The 26,120-nt window shown below is 35.0% G+C and overlaps 1 pseudogene; it reads right to left on the bottom strand.

The window, feature by feature from the left end:
- Positions 1-23,318, bottom strand: part of LOC101974371 (gamma-butyrobetaine dioxygenase-like) — a 36,038-nt pseudogene extending 12,720 nt beyond the window's left edge.
- Between the last annotated feature and the right edge of the window lie 2,802 nt (positions 23,319-26,120).

Raw genomic sequence — 26,120 nt, 5'->3', positions numbered from 1 at the left:
GCTGGGATTACAGGCGTATACCACCACACCCAGCAAAAAATGAAACTTTTTAAAGTAAGTAAATCAGTTGGATTTAGTACATTTACAAGTGGCAACCATCACTACTATAATTATTATATATCTGGTTGTTTTGTTTGGCTTTTGGTGGGAGCATGCTTGGGATTGAACCCACGGCCTCATGTATGTTACATGAGTGCTATATCATTGATCTGCATCCACAGTCCCTATATCTTTCAGGTTTAAAGCATTTCTATCATTCTTAAATAAAACCAATTTTTCAGTAAGAAGTTTCTTACTCTTCCCGAGGTCCTTGGCAGCCATTAATCTGCTTTTTCAGTTCATACTTATTTTTAAAATTTAATATATATGGAATAATATAGTATGTGATATGTCTGACTTCTTTCACTTAGCATATTTTCCAGATTTCTCAAATTGTAGAATGTATTAGTATATAATTTCTGTTTATGACTTAATACATTATTGTACAGATAATCACAATTTGTTTATCCATTCACTTACTGATGGATATTTGGGCTGCTTCTCCTTTCTAGTTATTTTAAATAGTGCTAATGGAGCACAGATCATGTATATGCAAATACTTATTTGAGTTTTCAATTTTTTGGATATGTATTAAGAATAGAATTCTGAGATCATATCATAATTCAGTGCTTAACAGTTTGAGGAACTGCCAAATTGTTCTTCATAGCATTCATATCATTTTTATATTCCAAATAGCAATGTGTGAGAGTCTCATTTTATCTACATCTTCACCTATAATTTTTATTCTCTGTATTAAAAAAAATTGTTGTCAGGCATGGTGGTACCCACCTGAAATCCCAGTAACTTGTGAGGCTAATTCAGGAGGATGGAGAGTTTGACATTAGCCTCAGCCACTTAGTGAGATTCTTAGTCACTTAGTGAAACATGGTCTCAAAGTTAAAAATGAATGAATGAGGGCTGGGGATGTAGCTCAAGTGGTAGCACGCTTGCCTGGCATGGGTTTGATCCTCAGCACCACATACAAACAAATATGTTGTGTCTGCCAAAAACTAAATAATAAATATTAACAAAATTCTTTCTCTCTCTCCCTCCGCTCTCTCTTTAAAAAAATGAATGAATGAGTGAATGAGTGAATGAATAAACAAATAGGACTGGGATGTAGCTCAGTAGTAAAGCACTCCTAGTTTCAATCCCGAGTATCAGAGGATAAAAACTTATTATAATCTTTCTAATGGGTGTGAAATTGCATCTCATTGTGGTTTTCATTTGCTTTTTCCTGATTAGTAAACATGTTGAATATCTTTTCATGTTCTTCTAGGCCTTTTGTAGAGCTGTTTATTCAAGTCTTTGCATTTATTTTGGTACTGGGGATTGAGTCTTGGGGTACTTTGACACTGAGCTACGTCCCAAGGCCTTTTCATTTCCTATTTTAAAACAAGGTGTCACCAAGTTGCCCAGGCTGGCCTCAAATTTGTGATCCTCTTGTCTCACCTGGGATTACAGGTATGTGCAAACATGCCCAGCCCTTTGCTCATTTTTTAATTGAACTCTTTATTTAGTTGTAAGAGTTCTTTATATAGGCTGGATATTGAATCCTATCATACATGTGATTTGTGAATATTTTCACCTCTTCTGTGGGTGATTTTTATTTTTTTTTTACTAATGTCCTTTGATGCTCTGAAGCTTTAAAATGTGATGAAGCTCGATTTTTCTATTCTTGTTGTTGCTTTTGTTTTTGATGTTGTATCTCTGAATTCATTGCCTATTTGATGTCATGGAGATTTTCCTCTAAGATTTTTATGATTTTAAGTCTTATATTTCTGTTATGGATTCATTTTGAGTTAATTTTTGTAGATAATGTGAAGCAGAGTCCAGCTTTGTTCTCTTGCATGTGGATATTCAGCTGTCCCAGCACCTCCCTGTCCCAGTTACAATCCCTACTCTCTTCTCCAAGGGAACCACACCTGTGACTTCTATTGTTGCAATTTCTTTGCACTTTCTTAGAGTTTTATCACCCAAATGTGCATCTCTCAACACAGCTTAAGCTTGCTCAGAAAACAACTGTTATACATTTTAAATCCCTTAATCTACAACTTTTCCTTCCAAGCTGTTCTTCCAATTTATTGTTTGAAGATCAAAGGGAATTTGACCTATAGAGTGCCCCTGTCTGGATTTTGCTGGCTGCACACCCATGCTGATATTTGACCGTTTCTCCTGTCTTCTGTGTTCCTGAAGAATTGGCAGTTGGAAGAAGAGGCTTTGACAGACTCTACTCTCTCTCTTTGGTAAAATTGTAGGTGGCATGTGTGTGTGTGTTTGTGTGTGTGTGTGTGTGTGTGTGTTTTCTAAAAGTTGTAATGTCTGTATTCCTTTTTGTGATGTTTGTACACGTTCATGCTCAATGGCTATATTCACTAATTAATCCAGGTTCCAAATTATGAAGTAACAAACTGATAATTTATTTTTATTTATTAGGTGGATTACTTTTAAAAATATCTGCTTTTCTTTAACCTGCTGTTTGGTGACACTATATAATGCCTTATATAAATATGATTAGATAAAAACTCGATGCCATCTCTTTATTTACCATTTGCAATGTAATTAGTTTGCTTCCTACCATGCCAAATTAAACAATAAGTTCTTTAAAATGTAATATTATTGATAAACATGTATTAAAACTAAATTGAGGTAATGTTTCATAAAATTGTGAATGTACTAAATGACACAGAATAGTCACAAATTAAGAAAAAAATGCATAGTCTTAAAAGTATAAAAACTAGGTAATTATAAAAATAACCAAGGGTTACTTGCAATTTCGTGGCAAGAGAAGTAAATCATTATTCAGACTTTGCAAGGTATTTCTTTTTGAAGATTGAGACAATGGGTACTTGAGAGGAAGCTGTGTTTTAAAATATAGCTTTAAAAGAGTTGCTACATAGATATGCCATTTTATTTCTGTATAATGTCTACTTATTAACTTATGTTCGTGGTCATCAAATCATTTTTGAATAAATATATTTAACAGCTATGCTATTCCTGGCATGGATTCTGCATTAGCGACAGCACAAGGCAGGTACAATCCTCCACACCTGTAATCTCAGTGACTTGAGGATCACAAGTTCAAGGTCAACCTGGGAAACTTGGAAAGACCCTGTCTCAGAATAAAAAGTAAAGAAGGATTGGGATGTAACCCAGTATGAGAACACTCCTGGGTTTAATCCACAGTACTACAAAAGAGAGAGAGAGAGAGAGAGAGAGAGAGAGAGAGAGAGAGAGAGAGAGAGAGAGAGAGAGAGGCGCGCAACTTAAGGAAGAAAAAAGACAAATATATAATTATAAAATTTTAGAGATAAGCACTATAATGAAAGTAAGCCAAAATGGATGGCATTAGAGCAGATGATGCTAAGTGAAGTTAGCCAATCCCTAAAAAACAAATGCCAGATGTCTTCTCTGATATAAGGGGGGTGACTCAAAATAGGATAGGTAGGAAGAACATGAGAAGAAGATTAACACTAAATAGGAAAGAGAGGTGGGAGGGAAAAAGAGGGAGAAGGGGAGTTGCACAGAAGATGGAAGGAGAACCTCATTGTTATACAGAATACATATATGATGTTGTAATGAGAAAAAGAAAAAAAAGTGTGTCACACTAGATTTGATAGAGAGAAATGATGGGAGAGGAAAGGAGGAGCAGGGAGGATAGGAAGGGCAGCAGAATAGAATAAACAATATGATTAATGTATGTACATTTCATGTATGTATTATATATCAAAATGCATTCTACTGTCATGTATGACTAAAAAATAATAATAAATAAAAATTTTTAAAAAAGAAAGTAAGCCAAGGTAAAGAGAAGATGTGGTTATAGGGGGTTGCAGAGATGATGCTTTGGTAAGTACATGGTGAATAAGTGACATTTTTTTAATGCAGAAACCCAAATATATTAAGAGATGGAGAAATGTGAAATCCTGGGAGCTGTATGTTAGGTGGAGGGACCCTAAGTGAAAAGGAGCTGAGTTTGGAATGTGCCTGGCATGTCTGTGGGAGAACAAGGAGAGTGTGGCTGCAGCAGAGCTGCCAGGGAATCAGGAGGGGGAAATTCATCAGAAGCACGGGGGAAGCCAGATCCTGAAGGGCTGGTGGACTAGGCTAAGAATTTGTGATGGAAGACTCCAAGTTTCTCCACTGTGAAAATTATACTGAGTAGTTGTTTTACAGAATTGCTTTGTTGTTGAGGGGGAAGTAGATGGTACTGGGAAAAAGCTGCCAAAAAAGAGATGATGGTGACCAAGACTAGAGTAGAAGCCATCATAGGAAAGAATGGCAAGGTTTGAATTTTGAAGTTAGAATTAATAGGGTTCTTTTACAAATTGGAGGTAGGATGAGAGGAAAATGGAGTCCAAAATGATGCCCAGGTTTTCAGTTTGAGGAACCAGCTAGAGAGTGGTCCCATTTACTGAGATTGACTCTGTAAAAACACACCATCAGGTTGATGAAATCCATTTCTATTCTTATTCTTTTTTCAGAGTTACAGAAGACAGAAATCAAGAACATCCTATCATAGGAAGTTTGATTCACATAATTTAAATGACTTTTTTTGGTGCTTTAAAAAATTCTTTATTCACCAGAGATATGAGAAATTGTGCTTTATATGTATAATAAGAATTGTAATACATTCCACTGTCATACATATATATATATATATATATATATATATATATATGAAAAAAATCTTTATTCATATATATATATGAAAAAAATTCTTTATTCATATATATGAAAAATTTTTTTTTATTCAGGCCAAGTGCAGAAGTGCATGCCTATAATCCTAGCAGCTCCAGAAGCTGAGAAAGGAGAATCTCGAGTTCAAAGCCAGCCTCAGTAAAAAGCATGACACTGAACAACTCAGTGAGACCTCATCTCTAAATAAATACAAAACAGATTTGGGGATGTGGCTCAGTGGTTGAGAACCCCTGAGTTCAATCCCCAGAACTAAAAAAAAAAACAAAAACAAAAAAAAAATCATTCACAGATGGACACATGTTCCCCTTGGTTTTGGTGCATGTCACCCAAGGGCAGGTACCCTTGCCTAGTATTCCACCTATATCCCCAACCTGGCAAATCTCCTTAACCCTGCATGTTTACTCTGCCTTTTCCTGTCAGAGTTCATATTGATTCTCCAGAATTGAAACATCCAATGCAAGTTCTAGGCTTGCCAACTACTGCCATATTTGAGTTTTCTGTTCTGATCCTGTTGATCTCATTTCAATGCTTGCCTTAAGCTTTGCTGCCTTTTCTTTCCTTAATTTCCTATCTACCTAGACCCACTAGTCAAATCACAGCTTAAGTGCCAACTGCTTCATAGTCTAGATTCTAGAAACTCAGTTTTTAAATTTAACCTGGACTAGCTTCAAATTGTCTTAGACAATTTATAATTTCTGAACTTCAGTTTATATATTTGTATAGTAAAATAGTTACAAACTTCAAAGGGTTGCTACAGCAAATAGACAAGGTCTATGTTTGAAACATAAGAGATACTCTTTAGGACTTTCTGCCTTTTTTCATTTCCTGTCTACTTAACATTTACCTCTCACTCCTTGGGATTCTCCATGTATGTTTATTTGACTCATTTATTGGAACTGAAGTTGCTTGGTGTTCTGTGACAATAGTTTCAATTGTAAAAGAGTTATCACTCTGATTATATTTTGATGTATAATAACATAATTCTCCTTTGTTTTCTGGGTTTTAAATTCACTAAGTGCAAAACCAAGTTTTGCTCTTCTCCTGTTACCTAATCCAGTCCCTATGCTAAAACACGGAACCAATAAATATTGACAGAATGAGCATAAGAAGGGGAACAGGGTGACTTTTCTGAGCCTTCATTCTCCTAGGGTAAAGGTTAAGGGTAGGTTAAGGATGACCACAGGAGGGTGGGAAGAGATAAAACAGTCAAGTTGACACCTTCCTCCTTCTTCCTCCAGGGACACAACCTAAAATGTCCTCCTACATATGGAACTATTTTTCTTAATGAGCAAAAGTAGGGCTTCTTCCCTGTTATCCAGGTCTGAGAATGAAACTGGCTATTTTGTTCTGCTTTACTCATTTAAAATTAGAAATGATAACTTATTATATGTTTCACCAAAGATCAAATGGCCATCCATATGTCGCCATAAACTATAATGAGACTAAGTGGAGGGAAAGAGGAGTGTATATAGTCAGTTACAACCCATTTTAAGTAGGAGTCAGGGAATCCATTATATTGCAGTGACTGTAGCCAAGAAATACATGTTCTCTATGAGGTTCATGTAATTCTATAGCCCATATAAAACACAGCTCCAGACTGTTGTCAACATTGGCATTTTTTAGAATTACCAACATGTAGCAAAGGATTTAAAGAGATCAAAAACGTAACTTCATCAAATTACAAAATGTATAATATCTTTTGACTAAGTTGACAATGCTGTTGACAATATCAGCAGAAAATGACTATTCAGACTTTCTTTACAAAAGTGATGATGGTTTTGCTTCAGTCCACCTACACTCTTTTTTGTTAATCATAGGGATGTTGTTCTAGGTAAAGCAAGATCCCAAGAAGATGTGAGAATTGCCATTATTAGAGCAGTTTTAAAACTGAAGAGAAAACTCAATATGACATTATAATCCAGTGGTATAGACTTGGTTGCTATTGTGCTAATGTGGTAATTGCATGTTTTATTTGCAAGTATTCCTGCTTTAACTAAAGATGCCTAAGTGGTTCTTGTCATTCCCAACATTTTATTAAAACATTTGCTTTTGTTTTTTTAGTGACATTTACTTATTCAAGAATTCTATTAAAACCTCTTGTACTTTATTGATTTTGAGAGAATATGTTGTTGGGTTTTCTTGAATGCTAATCTACTAGATTTACCCAAACACAGATGTCTGGTCATAGATATTCATGATATCAATAGTGTTTTGGGACAAGTTTGAATTCTTTAGTGCTTCTGGAATATTTTAATATTGTTTTTTACTGGATTTGTTCTTTATATCTTTTTACAGTCTTTTGGTTATACTTTGCACTTGGAAAATCATGTTGAATTAATTTGTAAACTTTTTTTATAATAAATTTTATGTGACATGATGCTCTATCTATGCAAACCTGGATTTATTATTACCAGCAAACACAACCTCCAATGAACCTACTGCAAACTCTTATCAGATTATGCAAGATTCCTTATTTTGAACATTGTTATTCCATTGGATCGAAAACAGAATGCCCATATGCTATTTTTCAATTTCAAAATGGATAATGATTCTCTGGCTAAAGTTTAAAAACTAATTTTAAAGCTACATGTGGAAAGAAATATTATATTGCAGATTATAGTTTTAACATTCGCATCTGAACTTCCAAATATAGTCAGTCATTCACCAGAGCTCCAGGTATCTATTTTTTTTCCATTATAATTTATTATGCACCTACAATGAGCTAGAAACTAGGGATCCAGAAATAAATAGTAGAGACACAGTGATCACAATATCTAGAAATTACTTGGAAATCTACTTGGAAGACAAGTTGATGTAATTTATCTTCCCAAGCTAAAGAACCAAGTGTTGTATGAGTGAAGAAATAAAGAATAAATGGCGTTCTGAAGATGGAGTAGATTTACCTCCGCAGGAGATATAGAAAGTAGGAAGGCCTACTGCCTATGAAAGCAAATGAGAGAAGTCCTATAGAGTGTGGTCAGGGTTTGTTCTATGACTATTCTTGGCTTCTATTCAAATTTCTGTTTCCCTTGTTGTGCTATAAAATCTTACAAAACAACTCATTACTTTAGGGGATTAGGTTCAAACATTTTCTTTATCTGGTAGTATTTAACCCACTGCCAAAATCTGTTGATTGAAGACATGCATGCTATAATTGTAAATTGCATTATTTCACATTATTTTACTGATTGTTTATAAACTATAATCTTAGTCAATGATATATTTTGAGTATATGGAAGTCACAAATAATTTCTTATATCAATAATTGTTATTGTCTTCATTCTAAGGAAGTATTTTAGATTTTTGTTGTTGTTGTTTTTATATCAATACATGGCAAAATTTCTAGAGTTCTGTTTTAAAAGATTTCAGTTGTACTTATATTAGAGATAATATTTTACATTGATTCATATCAGAAAAAAATAACAGCTTTATACAATTTTAGGCTGAGAGTTAGTATCCTCAAATAAAAGGTACAAACACAAAAATAACGTTTCTGATGTTTAGTGTTGCTTGATTCAACCCATTAAATGAATGCTGAAATCTCCATAAAACAAAGATGAAAAAAAGGGGGATTCTGGAGTTATGAGAGTGATATACTTTTTTTTTTACATCTCTCTGAATTCCTCTTGCAGAATATTTAGAATGAAAAATTTAAAACTCATGAACAATATCTAAACCAAAATTAGGTGACAAGATACTCCCATAAACCCAAAATTAAAGTGGATAGAGATAAACCTTCCAAAGTCATAAGACCCAAGTGAGATCAGCAACAATGCAAGAAGAAACAGAAGGAAGCACTGGGGTACATGACATATCTAAAACATTCTCATATCACTCACAGATATTCACTAGTAAGTTCAGTAGAACAATTTGAGGATGGAAAGTAAATGCATTGAGGTGGGATGGGGAAAATTTCTACATTCCAGTATAGCTGAGTATGGGAGGTCCAGGGTTATGGATCAGTGTAATCTGGGCCTTGTGAATTCTAGAAACTAACCAGACAAACCTCTTTTTCATAGCAAGTCTTTTTTTTTCTGAGGAGGGGGAAGCCCTCCAAATTGAGAAATGCATTGTCAATAAAGATGAAACAAAAAGAAGGGCCATATAAACATGAAGAAGAGGAAATCAGGTCTCAGAAAGTTATCAGCTGTAGTTTTGAAAAAGAGCTTAAAATCATATGTTTTAAAAAAAGTTTCTGAATCATATCTCCCTTTAATAGTAAAAAAAAAGAAAACTAATTTCATGTAAAATTAAGAACCAAATGTAATTAAGCCTTAAAATAAAAATATTTTAAGGATAAAACAAACAAGTAACAAAATAGCATATTTACTGACAGTATATGTCACAAGGCCACACACCTCAGAAGATGATAAATATTTTAGTTTTTCAATTTCTGTTTTCTACTTATCATGACTTCTAATGAATTCAAAAGTCCTTAATGAAATGTTACAATATATAAAGAATAACATACATCAGAATCAAAAACTTAAAAATAGGGTGATAAAGTCAGGAAAGAAGACAAATAATCATTAAACAAAGACTAAACAAGTAGGAATGTATGATCAAATAAGCATTATAGGTAAGGCTGAAGGAGGACCCAGATGTTGTCCCAACTAACTCCATTTTTGCCTTTCTAACTTGTTCTTCTTCTAGATACTTCCCAGTTTATCTCAAATTTTGGTAATATCAAGCCCTCTGGGCTTACACCTTATGATGGGAAACAAGGCTGCTCTCTTCCCCTCCTAAACTTGTTATGGTTTGGATGTGAGCTGTCCTATAAACATTCCTGGGTTAATGCAAGAATATTTGGAGGTAAAAATGATTGGGTTGTGAGAGCTGTAACCTAATCAGTCCATCCTAGTATAAAAGGATTCACTGTGTGGTAACTGTAGGCAAGTAGGGAATGGCTGGAGGAGTTGGGTCCCTGTATATGTGCCCTGGTGGGCTGGTTTATCCCAGCAGCCCCTTCTCAGGAGCCTGACTCTACTTCCTGGCCAGTGGAACAGCTTTCTTCCATCCCACCCTTCCTTCATGATGTTCTGGCTCATCTTGGGCCCAGAGCTAAGGAGTTAGTTCACCATGAATTGAACCTCAGACACTGTGAGCTAAAATGAATTGTTTCTCCTCTAAGTTATTTTGAAGGGGTGTTTTGGTCACAGGGATGAAAAGCTGACGAACACAGAGTGGGAGCACTCATTTCATTACAGGAAACATCCTCAAGCAATGATAATTTCCTGGGTGCCAACAAGCTCTCATAGAATCAGACCTCATATAATGATCAACCAGACAACAGTGTGACCACGACTCCTGGACTCTGCATATTTCTTGCCCCCTACTTTTCTCCTTCCCCAATGCAATCCTGAAGCTTTTGTCAGGACCCCAAACACAAGGCTTAAAATGCTACTTCTCCTGTTTCTTCCCATTGTGGCCACACTGAATACATTCCTCTCTTTCTTCACCACCACTTTTGTCTGTCTGATTGGCCTCTCAAGGTGGTAGATGGCAAAATCTGGGATACTGCGACCTCCAAAGTCAGGTCTCCAGCCTAGGATTTTTTAGTACAAATTTGTTTTTTAACCATATGATAAAAGAGAGAAAATTTTAAATATCAAAAACAAAAAAGAGATAAAACGGATCTAAGAAAGAGGAACAAGAGGACAGGCAAAGGAGATGACTTAATATATTCATAGTAGAGGTTCTGAAAACAACAGAACAATCACTAAAAAGAGGACAAATGCTGAGAACTACAATTCAAGAAAAGTTTCTTGAAATTAAAAAAACAATTGAAACTGCACAAATAAATTGCCTAAGAGCAATCAAAAAGACATAGTCTGTAAGATAAACACACTTTAAAGAAAAAAAAAAGTCTATTCATCATTCAGGTAAAAATGTTAAATTATTCAAAAGGAAAATAAAATTAGATTACCAATAAACCATACTGATATAAGACCCTGTGAGTCAAGAGTTCTATATTTAGCCAAGTCCAAATTCAAGTATAAAGACAGACCTTAAACTGCTGTCAACATGTAAGGAGTCAGGGAATGCTGTTCCCATGAGAACTTACTGAGAAATTTGCAAAAGAATGGGCTTTAGACAATCAAAATAAATACAGATTAATTTACTCAGGATTTCTTCTGAGCAGTAAACATATTTACTTAAACTAGTTATAAGGGTTAAAAAAGATACAAAAATTACAAAGTAGGGAAACTAAACTGTAGTACTGACAGATGCACATGTGGGTGATAATACTCTAAATTTGGAAGGTGTCAAATACCACAAAATTCAGGAAAGTCATTACATTTGAAGAGAAATTAAGTTTGGTTTTGGTAGGGACAGAAGGATGGGTTTTGGGATGGCTGGTAATGTTCCATTTCTTGATCTGGGTGGTGTTTAAGAGTGTTTGCCCTTTGTAGGTAGATGGATGGAGTTAGAGAAGATAATGCTAATTGAAGTTAGCCATTCCCAAAAAACCAAATGCCGAATGTTTTCTTTTATATAAGGAGACTGATTCATAGTGGGGCAGGGAGGGAGAGCATGGGAGGAACAGATGAACTCTACATAAGGCAGAGGGGTTAGAGGGAAAGGGAGAGGGCATGGGTTAATTAATAATGGTGGAATGTGATGATCATTATTATCCAAAGTACAGGTATGAAGACACAAATTGGTGTGGGTATACTATGTATACAACCAGATATATGAAAAACTGTGCTTTATATGTGTAATTAGAATTGTAATGTGCCTCAGTCTGGCTGGGCACAAATCCGGAGCCACTCAAGCAGGAACAAACTTTATTTACGAACTCCCCCAAACGCCACCCACATGGAGGCTCTCAAGGACACCACACACCAATGGGAACTCCCCCCACCAGAACTTCACCAATCAATGCAAACTCCCCAGGAATCCCTGGAGAACTCCAAAGTAGTAGACAGCCCGAGGCGGAAAGCAGGTGTCTATATCCAATTGAATACACAGCTTAACTTAACCATCATCATCTCAATGGCTCTCTGGTGTCACCTCTCAACCACTCCCTTCTGGCAAAATGCCATGCATCATCCCAACTGGGCTGTGGCCCACAACAATAATGCATTCCACTGGCATATATAAGTAAATATAAAAGAGTGTTTGCCTTATAATAGTTAAGCTATGCATTTGTGTTGTGTGATTTTTCCTGTACTATATTACATTTTGACAATAGAAGGCATAGTAATAAAGAATAGAATGGTGTTTACCATGAATTAGAGGTGGAAGAAAAGGAGAGATACTAGTTAAAAAGCACAAATCTCTTATGAATATTAAAGACCTTATGTAAAACATGGTGACTATAGTTAATATTCTTGAAACATAGTTAATAATAGTGTATACTTAAAATTTGCTAAGAGAGTAATATTGACACACACATAAGGTAGCTATGTGAAGTGATAGATATGTACGTTAGCTTTATGTGATAACCATTTTATGGTATATATAGTTGTCAAAACATCATTGTAATATAATCCTAAATATACACACTTTTTGTCAATCATATCTAAATAAAGGTAGAAAAAATAAAATTCCATAAAAGTTGTTTTTAAAGAATGTATTTAATAAACACAGGCAATAAGAGAAAGATGTCAACCATCTCTAAAAGCATACAGAAATGCTTATAATTTGTTCCAAGGGAAGTCCCAAAGGATTTTATTATGAAAAAATAAGAATTCAGAGCATTTCAAAAGAATGAATAATTTATGAGAATTCTACATTAGGCATATTTAATAGGTAGGTGTGTGTGTGTGTGTGTGTGTGTGTGTGTGTGTGTGTGTATGTTGGGCATGTCGAATTATGCTTAATTTACTTGATTAGAACAAGAGTTGGATTCTATCTTAGATTTATATGTAAAATGATGAAAACAAATGTTTTTTCTTGTGATTATTTATTTGCATCCATTGTCATTTTTTTCTTTGCATAAATAGTTGGCTATCATTTGAACTTAAATGAGTGGAGGGAAATGGATATTCTGGTTTTGTCATTGTGACTTAGTTTGCAATTCTTCAATATAATCCCATCTAATTTTTCTTTTCATTTGAGCCATAAACATGAGTCCAAGTCACATTTGACAAGTCAGAAAATATTATGGCATTTTTATTAAGAAAATGTTTAATGAGAAACCACCAGGGTAGCATGGTCTAAGGGAAAGACTTCAGCCTGTTGAGTCATGTAACCCTAGGATTATAATCAGGTTTGCCTGATTCTTCTGCCTCATGATAAAAAGAAAATAATGATTCTTTCTTTTTTAATTTAAATTTTAAAAATTTGTTGTAATTAGTGATATATGACAGTAGAATATATTTATGCACTTTGATATAGCATACATAAAATGGGATATAATTTCCCATTTTTCTGAGTGTACATGTTGCAGAATCATATTGGACATGCTGTCACATATATACATACAGTAATAATGTCTGTTTCATTCTACTATCTTTCCTATCCTCACATCCCCTCTCCTTGCCTTGCATCACTTCCCTCTACCTAATCTAAGGTGACTCTATTCTTCCCTAGTCCCCCCCCCCAAATGCCATAATTCACTCTTCTTTAAAGCTGAGTAATATTCCATTGAGTACATATACCACGTTTTCTTTATTCATTCATCTATAATCTAGGTTAGTTCCATAGTCTACCTATTATGAATTGAGATGCTATAAACATTGATGTGGCTACATTACTATTGTATGCTGATTTTAAGTCTTTGGGGTATATACCAAGGAGTGGGATAGCCGGAACAAATTGTGATTCCATTCCCAGTTTTCAGAGTAATCTCCTCCATAATGGTTTCCATAATGATTCCACCAATTTGCAGTTCTACCAGCAATGTATAAGTGTACCATTTTCACCACATCCTTGACAACATTTATTGTTGCCTGTATTCTTGATGATTGCCATTCTGTTAGGAGTGAGATAATTTGCTTTTCTCTAATTGCTAGAGATGTTAAACACTTTTTCATATATTTGTTGATCAATTATATTTCTTCTTTTATGAAGTGCCTGTTCAGTTCCTAAGCCCATTTATTGATTGGGTTATTTGGGTTTTTTTTTTTTTTTGGTGTTAAGTTTTTTGAGTTCTTTATATATCCAAGAGATTAATGAGACAAATCCACAGAAATATAGTTATCTCATACTAGACAAGGGTGCCAAAAACATTCACTGGAGAAAAGAGCCTATTCAACAAATGATGCTAGCAAAACTGGAAATCCATATGTAGCAAAGTGAAATTAAACCTCTATCTCTCACCCTGCACAAAAATTAACTCAAAGTGGATCAAACACTTAGGTGCCTAATAGAAGAAAAAAAATAGGCCCAAATGTTCACCATGTCAGCCTAGGATCTGACTTCCTTAACAATACTCCTAAAGTGCAAGAAGTAAAATCAAGAATCAATAAATGGAATGGATTCAAATTAAAAATCTGCTTCTCAGCAAGGGAATAATGATTCTTAAAAGAATTGAAGATTCAAGATAATGACTACAAATAAAGAGCTGAGCTTGATACTTAGTAGAGAAAAGGTGCTTAATGGAAAATTAGTTCTCCCATTCCAAAGACAGTGACCTGTCCTGGCTGCACAGAATATAAATCAAGGAGATAATGGGAGTCAGAGCAGACTTTTAGAGAACTGCCTCAATTGGTTACTGTTTTAGTCAGCTTTTTCCACTGCTGTGACCAAAAAACCTGCCAACAACAATTACAGGAGGAAAAGTTTATTTTGTGGCTCACAGTTTCAGAGGCCTCAGCCCTTAGATGGCCAATTCCATTGCTTGGAGTCTGAGATGGAGCAGCACATTATGTGGAAGTGTGTGGCACAGGAATGCATCTTGGGACATCACATCAGGAAGCAGAGAGACTCCCCTCACAATGGAAAAACATATATACCCCAAAGGCATGCCCTCAATAACCCGTCTCCTCCAGCCACTTCCTACCTGCCTACAGTTAACACCCTGTTAATTCCTATCATTGGATTTATGCACTAATTAGGCCCTCATAACCCTAAATTTCACCTCTAAATCTCTTGCCTTGTCTCATACATGAGCTTCTGGCGGATACCTTACATCTATACCATAACAGTTGTCTCAAAAACCTCCATAAGTGATTTCCAGAGAAGTATGAGACAAATTATTTTTCCTCCCATTCATGAGATGACCTCATACTTAAGTAGTTTTGTTGGCAGCTGCCTTTATTACTGTGAAACTTAATGCCATGAAGGGGACCCCAGAGACTGGCTCTTGGCTGACAACATAAACTGGGGTTCATGATAGCTATAAGAACATGGCTTGTTACTCTGCTTAAGAAACACTAATACTTACTAGAACACACATTTTAAAGATTTCCTCTCTACTAAAACACTATGGTACAATAAACAGTACTCAAACAGTATTTTACAGTATATTACAGTACTATATTTAAACCAAATCATTCAGATGTCCCAGTATAAACCTTTCACGAAGCTGGGTTGGACTGAAACCAAATTCAGAACTCAGACAAGTCTTTTTTGTTTTCATCCCAAGTCTGAATTGCTTCTAAGTTTGTTTTCTTTTTCCATAACCAACAGGCCACTTTTATTCAAGAGGGCTGTGTGGTTTTCTCAAGCAATTTCTTGGCTAGAAAATTCAACAAAATGGGTAAACTTGGGTTTTCTTTTCCCATTCTATCCCCATGCTTCACAAATGTTTTCTGGTAACATGTATAACAAGCAAAAAGCGATTTCAGTTGATTTGGAGGCAGTGCTAATGGTGGGAGCAATTTCTAAGGGCCATGTGCCAAGGACTAAGAATCTTTTTCACTTAGACATCCTTGATTTCTAATTCAGCCTAATGTGTAAAATGCTGCTGGGCTGGTTTTCAAACATCTTTCAGAAATGCTAGCAAAAATCCAGTAGATGCTGGAAAGCCTATATCCTTGTCCTCCCCAGGGACAATTTCAATATTGTTAATTTGTAACTGATCTGGCTGTGCTACTTGACAAACAGCCCACTAGAAACATTTTTTTTCTGTCTAAAAACTCCCATTTTTTACCCCAAATAAAAATTGCAGAATCACATTGGTTACACACTCACATTTTTACATAACGGCATATTAGTGACTGTTGTATTCTGTCCTCTGAGAGCCTCAAAGGGCGAGATAGGTATTAACACACTCCCTTAGAAAGAGGAGAGTCCTCAGTGGAGGAGAATCAGAGTGATCTGGGAAATTACATAAAGAGCTTAAGTCTACTTCTCACCTACAAATAGCTTTCAGTAAAGCCATGATTAAACTTGTTTCCCTGTTGGTTCTGCAGACAGCTCTCTGGGTAGAAATGCAATGCAGATGCTGTGGGCTGTGCAGTCCTGAATTCTTTCCCAAACTTTTGGAAAGAAGAGTTCCAAAGTATTTATTTATATTTTTCTACGAAAGTTTGTGGCCTTATAAGTAATAAGCCATTGTCCAGTTTCTGTGTAATGCTCCACAAGTTAAAATTTGACAATAACCAAGATCTGTATGTTTACTTTCTTTTACCCCCTTTAGTTACTGTCTCTTGCCTTCTTCATATGATTCTTAAAGTTAACATTTCGGAAGGAACATTTTCATTTTCCCCCCATTATTCTTAGCACTCAAACCCTGTGCTACACATATTACCCATGTATTAACAATGCAAATCGCTTGCACCAGCCAATCATACATTCTTAGAGAAACAAAAAAGCAAATCTGAACTTCTGAGCTCAATTCTAGGAAGAAAACAGTTTTTCTAGCTAAGGTTGAAAGGTGATTTTTATCCACTCAATTTTTGATGAAGAAGTCATTTTGAGTTGCGGATAAGGTTAATTTTTGAACTGAGGACTTAGGTTAACAATGTTAAGAAAAGAATTTTTATTGTTTTGCCCCAATGAAAGTCTTCAGTATCTCAGCATATATGCATTATCTTTTCACTAAAACTTCATGACAGATAACTCCCCCTGCATTGATGATCTGAATAAAGACATGATCTGGATTAGACCACCATTTTCAGACTCAGTCCTATTTTAGAACAAAATCCCAAACATAAAGTATTTTTTAAAAATTCTGTTTGAGAGCAATTGTAGTGGTTTTTTTTTTTTTTGGTGTGTGGGGGGAGTGTTTAATTTGTAGGATGCATACTTGATGTAGTTATTTAAGATATCAGTGTACAGATATAAGATAGCTTATGGTGACTACTTATTGGGTTAAATCATGTTACAAAATTCAGATAGTTTTTTTTCACCAATATCACCTTTCCCAAAAGGGCTTCAGAAAGTTTTTGTTATCTTTTTTTTTTAAGTGGGAAGGGAAAGAAATGGGATGAGAATTTTTACTCCACTCTGTAAAAACTACATTACTGCAAACCAAAGGTTTAAATTATTCTAAAAAAGGTATTTTTTTTATACATACTACTCTCATGTTCAATATTTAACAAAATTGAGAGTGGAATTTTTTTTACTAACTCTTTACTTCTATTCCAGGAAAGCTTTCATCATCAAGGCATTAGGGTTACTAAGAATTTCACATGGTTGCATGAAAAAATATATTGCCTGGATGATGTGATGACAAAATAATGGCAAGCATCTGATAAAATGCAGATGTGGAAAATTACATGAGCTTTTTCCCCTTAATCTATTACCATTTTGATCTAGTTGAACATAAGTTTATGATTATGAAATGCTCTAATACTTATTGTATTAATCTGCTTTTTTATTGTTTCTTTAAAAATGTCTAGAAATGCATTTATTCACAAAACACTTATTTCTTGCATCCTTTACATAAATACTATTTGAAATTCTGGAATCACATTTGTTTTTTCTTCCAATCAAACGTTTAACAATTGAGATGACAGCCAAGAACTAAAAATAGCTATTCTCATTTTGGACCCATGCATTTAAAATTCTCCAAACTAGTAGCTGTTTTTTTATATATTTATTTTTCAGTTGGACACAATATCTTTATTTTATTTATTTATTTTTATGTGATGCTGAGGGTAGAACCTTGGGCCTCACTCACAAGTGCTAGGGGAGCACTCTACCACTGAGTCACAACACCAGCCCAAACTAGTAGCTATTTGAATGAAAAAGTAGAAGATGAGTATTCATTTCCCTACATCAAGCTACTATTGTTTTTGGCATCTAAGCAAGAACCCTCAGAAAGTTCCTTGACAAATTTGCATGAAAAGCAAAGTTTTCATTGAACTTGCTCTCACTTTCCTTTCTCTGATCCTTTTCTATATTTGATAGTCCCTCTTCTACATTATTTATTGCCTTCATTTATTTGTTCAATTCGCTCACTCATCAGCCAGTTTCTTTTCAAACAAGAGTAAAACAATTTACAATAGAGAAACAAATATTTGAAAGATAGTGATCTTGTTTAAAGCAGGTGTCAATTCTGTTATAAAGATAAGCCATGCCCAGACATAACCAACATAGAAAGAAGAACTTGATCCATGCTATTTAGTGCATGGAGTTGAGAGTTCAAAGAACGTAAAACACCCAACTTCTATTGCAATTGAGATCTGCCTTTAAGTAACCCTTGAAGTAAACTTTCCTTTCATTTGAAGGTTTTCAACTTTGGCTGCACGTGAGAATTACTTGATGAGTTATTTTTGTTTTAATCACCGAATATTGAACCTCTGAGTTACATTTCTAGCCCCCTTTTTTACTTTTTGTTTTGAGACAGGATCTCACTAAATTGCTCAGGCTGGTCTTGAACATGTGATTCTTGTGTCTCAGCCTCCTGAGTATCTGAGATTAAAGGCACATGCCATTGCTCATGGCTCATCTGCTTGGTTTTTAATCAAATCAAATTTACTTAGATCAAATATCAGCCCTGTTAAAAAAATTTTGGAGATAGGACCCAGATGTGTGACTTTTAAAAACTGGTTATTCCAATGTTCAGTCCTGGTTGAGACTCCCTCTTTTAGCTAATTCAGAATATTAAGAGACATTAGCTTGCTAAGGGATATTCCTTGATATTCTTTTAAATCGCAAATTACCCAAATCTCAATATCACTTTGCCACATTACTGTGAAGAGGACAAGAAAAAATGGATGACTTTGGAGAAAATATTTACATATTTCATTATCTTAACAACAACAAAAAATAAGCAAAAAAAAAAAAAACAACAGCAGTAACAACAAAACTCTTTTCTAAGTTCTTGAGGTAGAGAATTAAAAATTGTGAAAGAGAAAAATGGTGGGGGGGGAAGAGAGTGAGAGAGAGAGAAAGAGAGAGAGAGAGAGAGAGAGAGAGAGAGAGAGAGAGAGAGAGAGAGAGAGAGAGAATTTTGGTAATCCTTGGTGGAATTAGGAGTCATGTGGCAAAAAAAGGCATTTTTCTGCTTGTGTATTGTTTGAAAGACTCTGGGAAGAAATCTGATCATCTGTGGAAGATGAGATGGGGCAGATCAACATTGTTGGTTAGATGGAAAAGCCCTGCATATAGGGAACAGAATAGTAGTAGGAGGTCTGATTTGTTTTGACAACAGACCTTTAATATTTATTCCAATAAGTTTCACAATATTAGATAGTGGCCAAGTTATTCAGTCTTTTTATAGGACCTGTAGAAACAAAACAAAACAAAAGACAAATCATAAATCAGGACTAAGATTTTGAGCTCTAGTGAGATGGGTGGATGGATGGGTGGAGTTAGGGAACTCCAGAAAAGAGCCCCTGAATTTGCTCATTGTTAAAATTGTGCAATGTGTTGGAATATATCCAAAAGTGTTATTAGCAAATAAAAACTAAATGATATAAATTTATTTTGAAGTGTTTTGTTTAATTATAGTGACCAAATACACCTTTTCCATGTACATTCTTTATATATTAATATTGGAAACATTAAGAGGAAAGCCCAAATTTACACTTTTTCATTCCTTTATTATTACTTGAGTTACAAATGAATTCTTTGGGTTTCAGATTTCTTGTCAGTGAATTGGTGGGTAATATCTATTTCAGAGATCTTGTAAGAATTAGAGAAATAATACACTTGAAGTTGTTAATGATTTCAAGTATATTTCTTCTATTTCCTTTGTTGTTAGTGATGAAATTTTTATGGCAGCCTAAATTCTTGCAGATGGAGGGGATGCAAAAAAATTTTATATGATGTAAATATATTAATGGAATAAACAAATTCTTAGGAAAGAGATGGAGACTAGGTTGTTCATTTCTCAACATGGTAGATAGAGTGTTCTGCCATTAATAAACTTGCATAATTTATTATAGGAAGTTGATTAAATTTTTCTGATGCCTTTTTTTGAGAGAGCGAGAGAGAGAGATTTATATATATATATATATATATATATATATTTAGTTATTAGCGGACGAACACAACATCTTTGTATATGGTGCTGAGGGTGGAACCCGGGCAGCACACATGCCAGGCGAGTGTGCAACTGCTTGAGCCACATCCCAAGCCCCTCTGATGCCTTTTTTTAAAAATCTAAAACAATGTCTTACTCTAGATTGGGGTGGCAAATTCAAATATTAGCAAGGCCCTTAAGGCCTGGGATGGAGTGGTGTTTGGCAAACTGTTCCAGGCACAGCCTCTGCTTGTGTCTGGAAGACTGTTCATATGCTGGCTTGTGGACTCAATTCTTGCTAGATTTGATTTCTCAAGAAAAAGGCAGATCCATATAAATTTAAAGACTTCCACTTTTTAAGTGTTGACAACTAATTCCATTTTTTTTCAACACCATGTGCGCCAAACCAAACATATCTGAGTACAGCTTCTGTGCTACCAGTTTGCGACCTTTGGATTTTGACGGTCTCTCCTACTTCCAATGCTCTGAGTCCAAAAATAATTGTATCCATCTTGCATGAGGTGCTCACCCTAACTTTAGAAATTCAGTTATACCCACTCCCCTGCTTTTCAGATATGTCATAATTAATGTTACTTTGTAGGAAAGTCTTTTGAAAATAGCTTCTTATTCCATAGTTAAAATTAATTATATTTCCTGTTATATTAAAGCACATAGGCTCAATTTTCTGGATGTTAATTTTATCTTTTTACATCTGGTGGCTGATATCAATTCCCTAGGATCCAACGTTATTTTGTGCCAAATCTTGAGAGGTCAAACTTTAATCAACTTTAACATTTATGAAGTTGAGTGCTTTTTAAATGTCTTAGAGAAACACAATATTTCATCCTACCTGTTTTGAATTAAATTGTGTCCTCCAGATTCATCTGTGGAACCCAAACATCCAGTGCATTTGGAGATAGGGCCTTGAACAAGGTAATTAAGGTTAAATAAGATTTTATGGGTAGTATCTAATCCAATAAGACTTGTTGTCTACATAAGAAGAGGAAGGAACAGTAGGAGTATGCTGTGCACAGAGGAAAGGCCGCATGGAGAAAAACAAGAGAATCAGGTGAAAACCAGTAAAAGAAGCCTTACCATAAACTAAGCTAGTCAGTCACTACCTTCATCTTGGACTTCCAGTTGCTGTGAGATAAATTAATTCCTGTTGTTTACATCACCCACTCTGTGGTATTTTGTTACAGCAGATTGAGTAATATACCACCTGTAACTAGCCTGATGTCTTTGTTACCTGAGGTCTTTGAGCTTTTGGGCTCTTTAAAAATTCTAGTCATTCTTAGAGAAATTCTTCTTTTAGACTCTTCTTTCCATGAGGCTTCCTAAGACAACATGGATATTACTGTATTTTCAACCAAACGAGTACCCACTTTCGGAAATATATCAAACTGTCTTTGTGATGGCACAATATAAAACATCTGGTAACTCACCCATAAAATATGAGATAGAGGAAACCAATCCTTTTCTCAAGTTTTATTACTTCTCCTCACTTGTTACATGCTCTGGTGAGTCGCACAATGCCTACTTTCTTAAGGCTGGAGAGCCACTTGTATGCATGTTCATTATTTTTTAAAACATCTTCAAAACTTAGAGTAGGTAGCTGGAGCTCTGAACCCCAGTATTGATGTTCTGTGAATTAAGGAAACGAAATCATATGAGATTACATTGGTTTAGTATAATACAGGAACCTTAGAGAAGGAACTAGATCACTAGAGTTGGTCTTTAATTGATCATGGAGATTACTAAATGCTAGTTTTACCAGAAACGCCTGTCACCAGGCCTTGCTTCCTGGGAGCCATGCCATTCTATGATATGCCTCTTGCTACAACTGTGTCTGGCACATAATCAGTATTTAGCATACTACATTTATTGAGGGAATGTTGTTTAACTATGTTCTTAGAAATCCCCTTCCAGGATACTGCTTAGAAGTGACCCTGAGACACTGTGAGTGTTAACAGCTAAGTTTTATTTTTAACTCCAAATGGATGATAAAATCAGAATGGTGGACTAGAACATCATATGCTTATTCTGTTAGAAAGGTGGGTACAGTTCTTTCTTTCTCTTATTTCACCTGATTAAAAGCTATCAGACTGTCTCTGGGATCATGTTGTTCTTTGGAGTCAGTGAGAGCAGTGAGAGTTGGTCATAGTGAAGGAAAGATGAAGGTGTGTTCCTTGGAGGCATAGATGGCTTTGGAGGTGATATGCAGGATATAAAAGTCAAATGCCTTTCCTTCACCCTCTCCTTCCTGATGATTAATTACTTATGAAAATGTTGATCTGAGAAAACATAATGAAAAACAAATGTAAAAAGTATTTGATTTGCAAACTAGGCTTTGCCAAAGGAATTGGAGCACTGAGGAAATATAATTTTTCCAAGGGAAACAACTCAGATACTAACAACTGATTCAGGAAGGACCAAATGCTAGCTAATCCATATCATTTTTCCTTTCTTGGGAAGGAAATTGCCTTAGAAAGACAAAACTTCCTAACAAGTGATAGAATGAGAACATATGATCTCAATATTAACCTGGGCAGCACTCCCTTTTCTAACTGAGAAATATACCACATTATGGAAACCAATTCCAGAGCCCTCAGTTTCAGAATGGAGAATGGGTCAGTGCCACTTGTACTTGTGAACTGTAAATCATTTTCTCTTTGGTGTCATCATGGCTGGATCTTCAGAAATAGGAGTTATTTCAGGAATCAGTAGCTTCAGTAGTGAAAAGATATGGGCAGCTATTAAGCTGCTTCTTCTTCTTCTTCTTCTTTTTCTTCTCCTCCTCCTCCTCCTCCTCCTCCTCCTCCTCCTCCTCCTCCTCCTCCTCCTCCTCCTCCTTCTTCTTCTTCTTCTTCTTCTTCTTCTTCTTCTTCTTCTTCTTCTTCTTCTTCCAGCTAGCTGTATGAGGACATTTGCAGGAATGAATAGGTGAGTTTATTCAGGAAGTCCAAATTAAGTGATTAATGCATATATTTCCAATGTTTCTGGGTTGTTAATCATGAAAGCTTGCATAATAAACTAGAATTTTCAAGATCTAAATTCCAAACTAAGCTTACCTGGCAGATACATTAATTCAGATGCATTAATTCTCTTTAGTATTGAAGAGATTATAAAGGCTCAAGTGACTTACTATATCATTTTAGCAAGTCAAAGAGTTACCTAGTTACTGTTTCCTAATTTTTCACTTTAACTCTTTACTATCTGTGGGATTAACCAAAATAGTAACCAAGTTACCTTGGCAAAGGAAAGCATGGGCCATGTTGCATTAGAACAGAAAAGGTTGGATGAGGCAATAGAAGCCATGAGGTATGGAGGTTTCAGGATAATTACCTTAATTGTTTTTTTTTTGAGAGTAGGATGGCATCTCTTGAGCATATTAGCTACCCAATAATTATTTGTTAACTCATCTTTTCAATAAACCCAACATTTTACCATGTCACAATCAACTATGGATAGGCAGTAGGTTTTAAGGAGCTCACAGTCTAAGGGAGAATCAGACATGGAAGCTAACAATTAAAACATAGTATGACCAGTAGAAGTAGAGGAAGGAGTTCAGGGGAAAGGAGGAGGGAAAGAAAAGAGAGCCACTGAGGATTTAAATTGACCAGATTATATTGTTATGCTGTGTGTATATATGAGAATGTAAGAACAGATACCACCATTATAGCGTTCCAACAAAAATATATAAATAAAAAAAACACAATAGGATAGATACCATAGTTGATGAATGTTTAAGAGGTATCAGGTCTTCTGATCTTTATCTAAAACTCTCTCTATAATGCCAACTATTCTTTTACATGCATGATGTTACTCAGGTCTGTTCCTTCATGCCTCAAGCAGTTCTTCTTCTAAAGTAAAACAGAGTTGGCTTTATATGAAACAGACTCTGTTCAAAGGAGGAATCTACTTGGCTTTGTTTTGAATATTAAGTTATGTGGCTGTTTACTTTACCACTCCCATTTCCTCATTGCAGTTTAAGCTCTACATTATAATATCTAATGTCAATCAAAAGGTCTGCAAAAAAAAGATGATAAATGTTATGTGTATTACATATTGACTGCCTGTCTAGGAAGGTCATTTGGTTTCCAGCTAGGAGAAAAATTTCCTGGGGCAAATATCAGTGTTATGGGAGTCACCATCTTCCTTCTAAAGTTAATTTCTATACAGACTATATTCAGAAACATAAAAGAAAATGTGAGAACATTTTTACCTTAGTGAGTCTCAGAAGAAAATTAGGGATCCCCATAGTACTAGAGCTGGATGAATGTTAGAGAATCATTTGGCATTTTCATACTGGCTTTAGATTTCCCATCACCATTATTTTTTATCATTGGATAAAAATTTGCCTATACTACCACTGAGGATTTTTCTAGTATTCTGGCACTGTGCTAATTTGTGCAAATACATGTTTTCCATTCTTATGCAGCCTATTGATGAAATTAGCTACCGTCTGTATGTGTATCTATAACAAATTCATCGTCTTTATCACCAAGGTTTTGTAACTTATTAAGGAAAATTTATTATAATTTTTAGAAAACACATTTTTTGTTATTGTAAGTCAGCCTAGACAGACTGGTAGAGATTATAGTGATGTTCATTAGAACTTTCTGAATTCATGGGAATATTCTATTATCTGCACCATCCAGTGCCATAGCTATTAGCAACCAATGGCTGCTGAGACTTGATATCCAGCTAACGGAATTGGAAAAACTAATTTTTTACCTTATTAAATTTTAATTAATTTAAATTTAAATTGACACATATGACTGGTGACATATATGCATGGGCAGAACTTGGATGTCCTAATATGGGTTTTATTCATTGTTCTTCTTACCAGCAAGTCTTTGGGGCTCTTCTCTGAGTTTCAGTTTTTTAATTTGTAGATCAGGGACAATTATATTTATCTTGTAGGTCTTTTTGTGACCATGCAATGAGATTATGCAAGGCATTTAACATAGTGCCTCGCACAGAGTAGACCCATAATAACAATAAAAATACTTAATATTTGCTGAATACTTTCTAAGAGTAATCCCAGTGCTACAAGTTTTAAAAACATTTTTTTTTTTTAGCTCCACAACAAATACACGGGGTGGATGCTTTCAGAATTTCCTTGCTATAACAAAGGAACTAGGTGTCCAAGGCACATAGCTAATGATTTGCAGAGCTGGTCAAATCCAGGTGACAGGTCCCCAGGTCTGTAATTTCAAAAATTGTACATAAACACTTGATACCTCGAAGTGCTGTCATCATAGGCATTTTTGAATCCTATGTCTAAATGTCCATACCTTGTCCTATCTTTATAAAGGAAGTCTACTAGGTAATACAGAAAGTAGGGCAAGTTAAATGAGGAACACTTTGTCTGAACTTGTTTGAGCATGGGTATTTAACGTTAAACTTTGGCTCCCTGTCAGAATTTTAAATGCAGAGAAAACATTAGGAATAGGGCTCATTGCACAACCCTGCAACAACATCACTATTTACCTTTTGTGAAATGAGCCAAAGCTTTGCACATTTAAAAATCAACTAACTTTAGCTTCTTTAATTCATGCCAATGTATTTCACTGATCCATTCCTTTTTGGTTTTATTTAAGGCCAGTATCGCCTTTCAGAGAGTTTCAGTGACTGTGTGATAGTAAGCTATAATAAACAGAGATTTAAAAGTTTTATCACAAGATCTAATTGTTTATAAAACTTTTGAGTTTGTCTTATGACTTATTTGTATATTTTAGAAAACTCTGTTTAAGGAACATACTATATATATTTATAGCATGTTTTCTTCTTTTCTCGAGAATATACTTTTTAATAACACCTTTGCAAGATTTTTTTGTTTATATATGAGTTATTTTTTCCATTAAAATAATGCATGCACACAAAAATCTACTATTTTTAATTTTAGCAATATGGAAAGATTTAGATTCTTGTAATAAATGTTACTCTTTAGATATGTAAAATTAAGCATATTCACATATCAGAGACTCTGGAAAGAAACAAGCCTGTCAATAAAATATACAGCACAGACCACATTATAAATAACCTACAGCTTTCAGAATGTTAATGTCAA

This window comes from Ictidomys tridecemlineatus, unplaced genomic scaffold, assembly GCF_052094955.1.
Source record: "Ictidomys tridecemlineatus isolate mIctTri1 unplaced genomic scaffold, mIctTri1.hap1 Scaffold_135, whole genome shotgun sequence".
NCBI classification, from domain to species: Eukaryota; Metazoa; Chordata; class Mammalia; order Rodentia; family Sciuridae; genus Ictidomys; species Ictidomys tridecemlineatus.
This window is presented reverse-complemented; position numbering and strand designations above follow the sequence as displayed.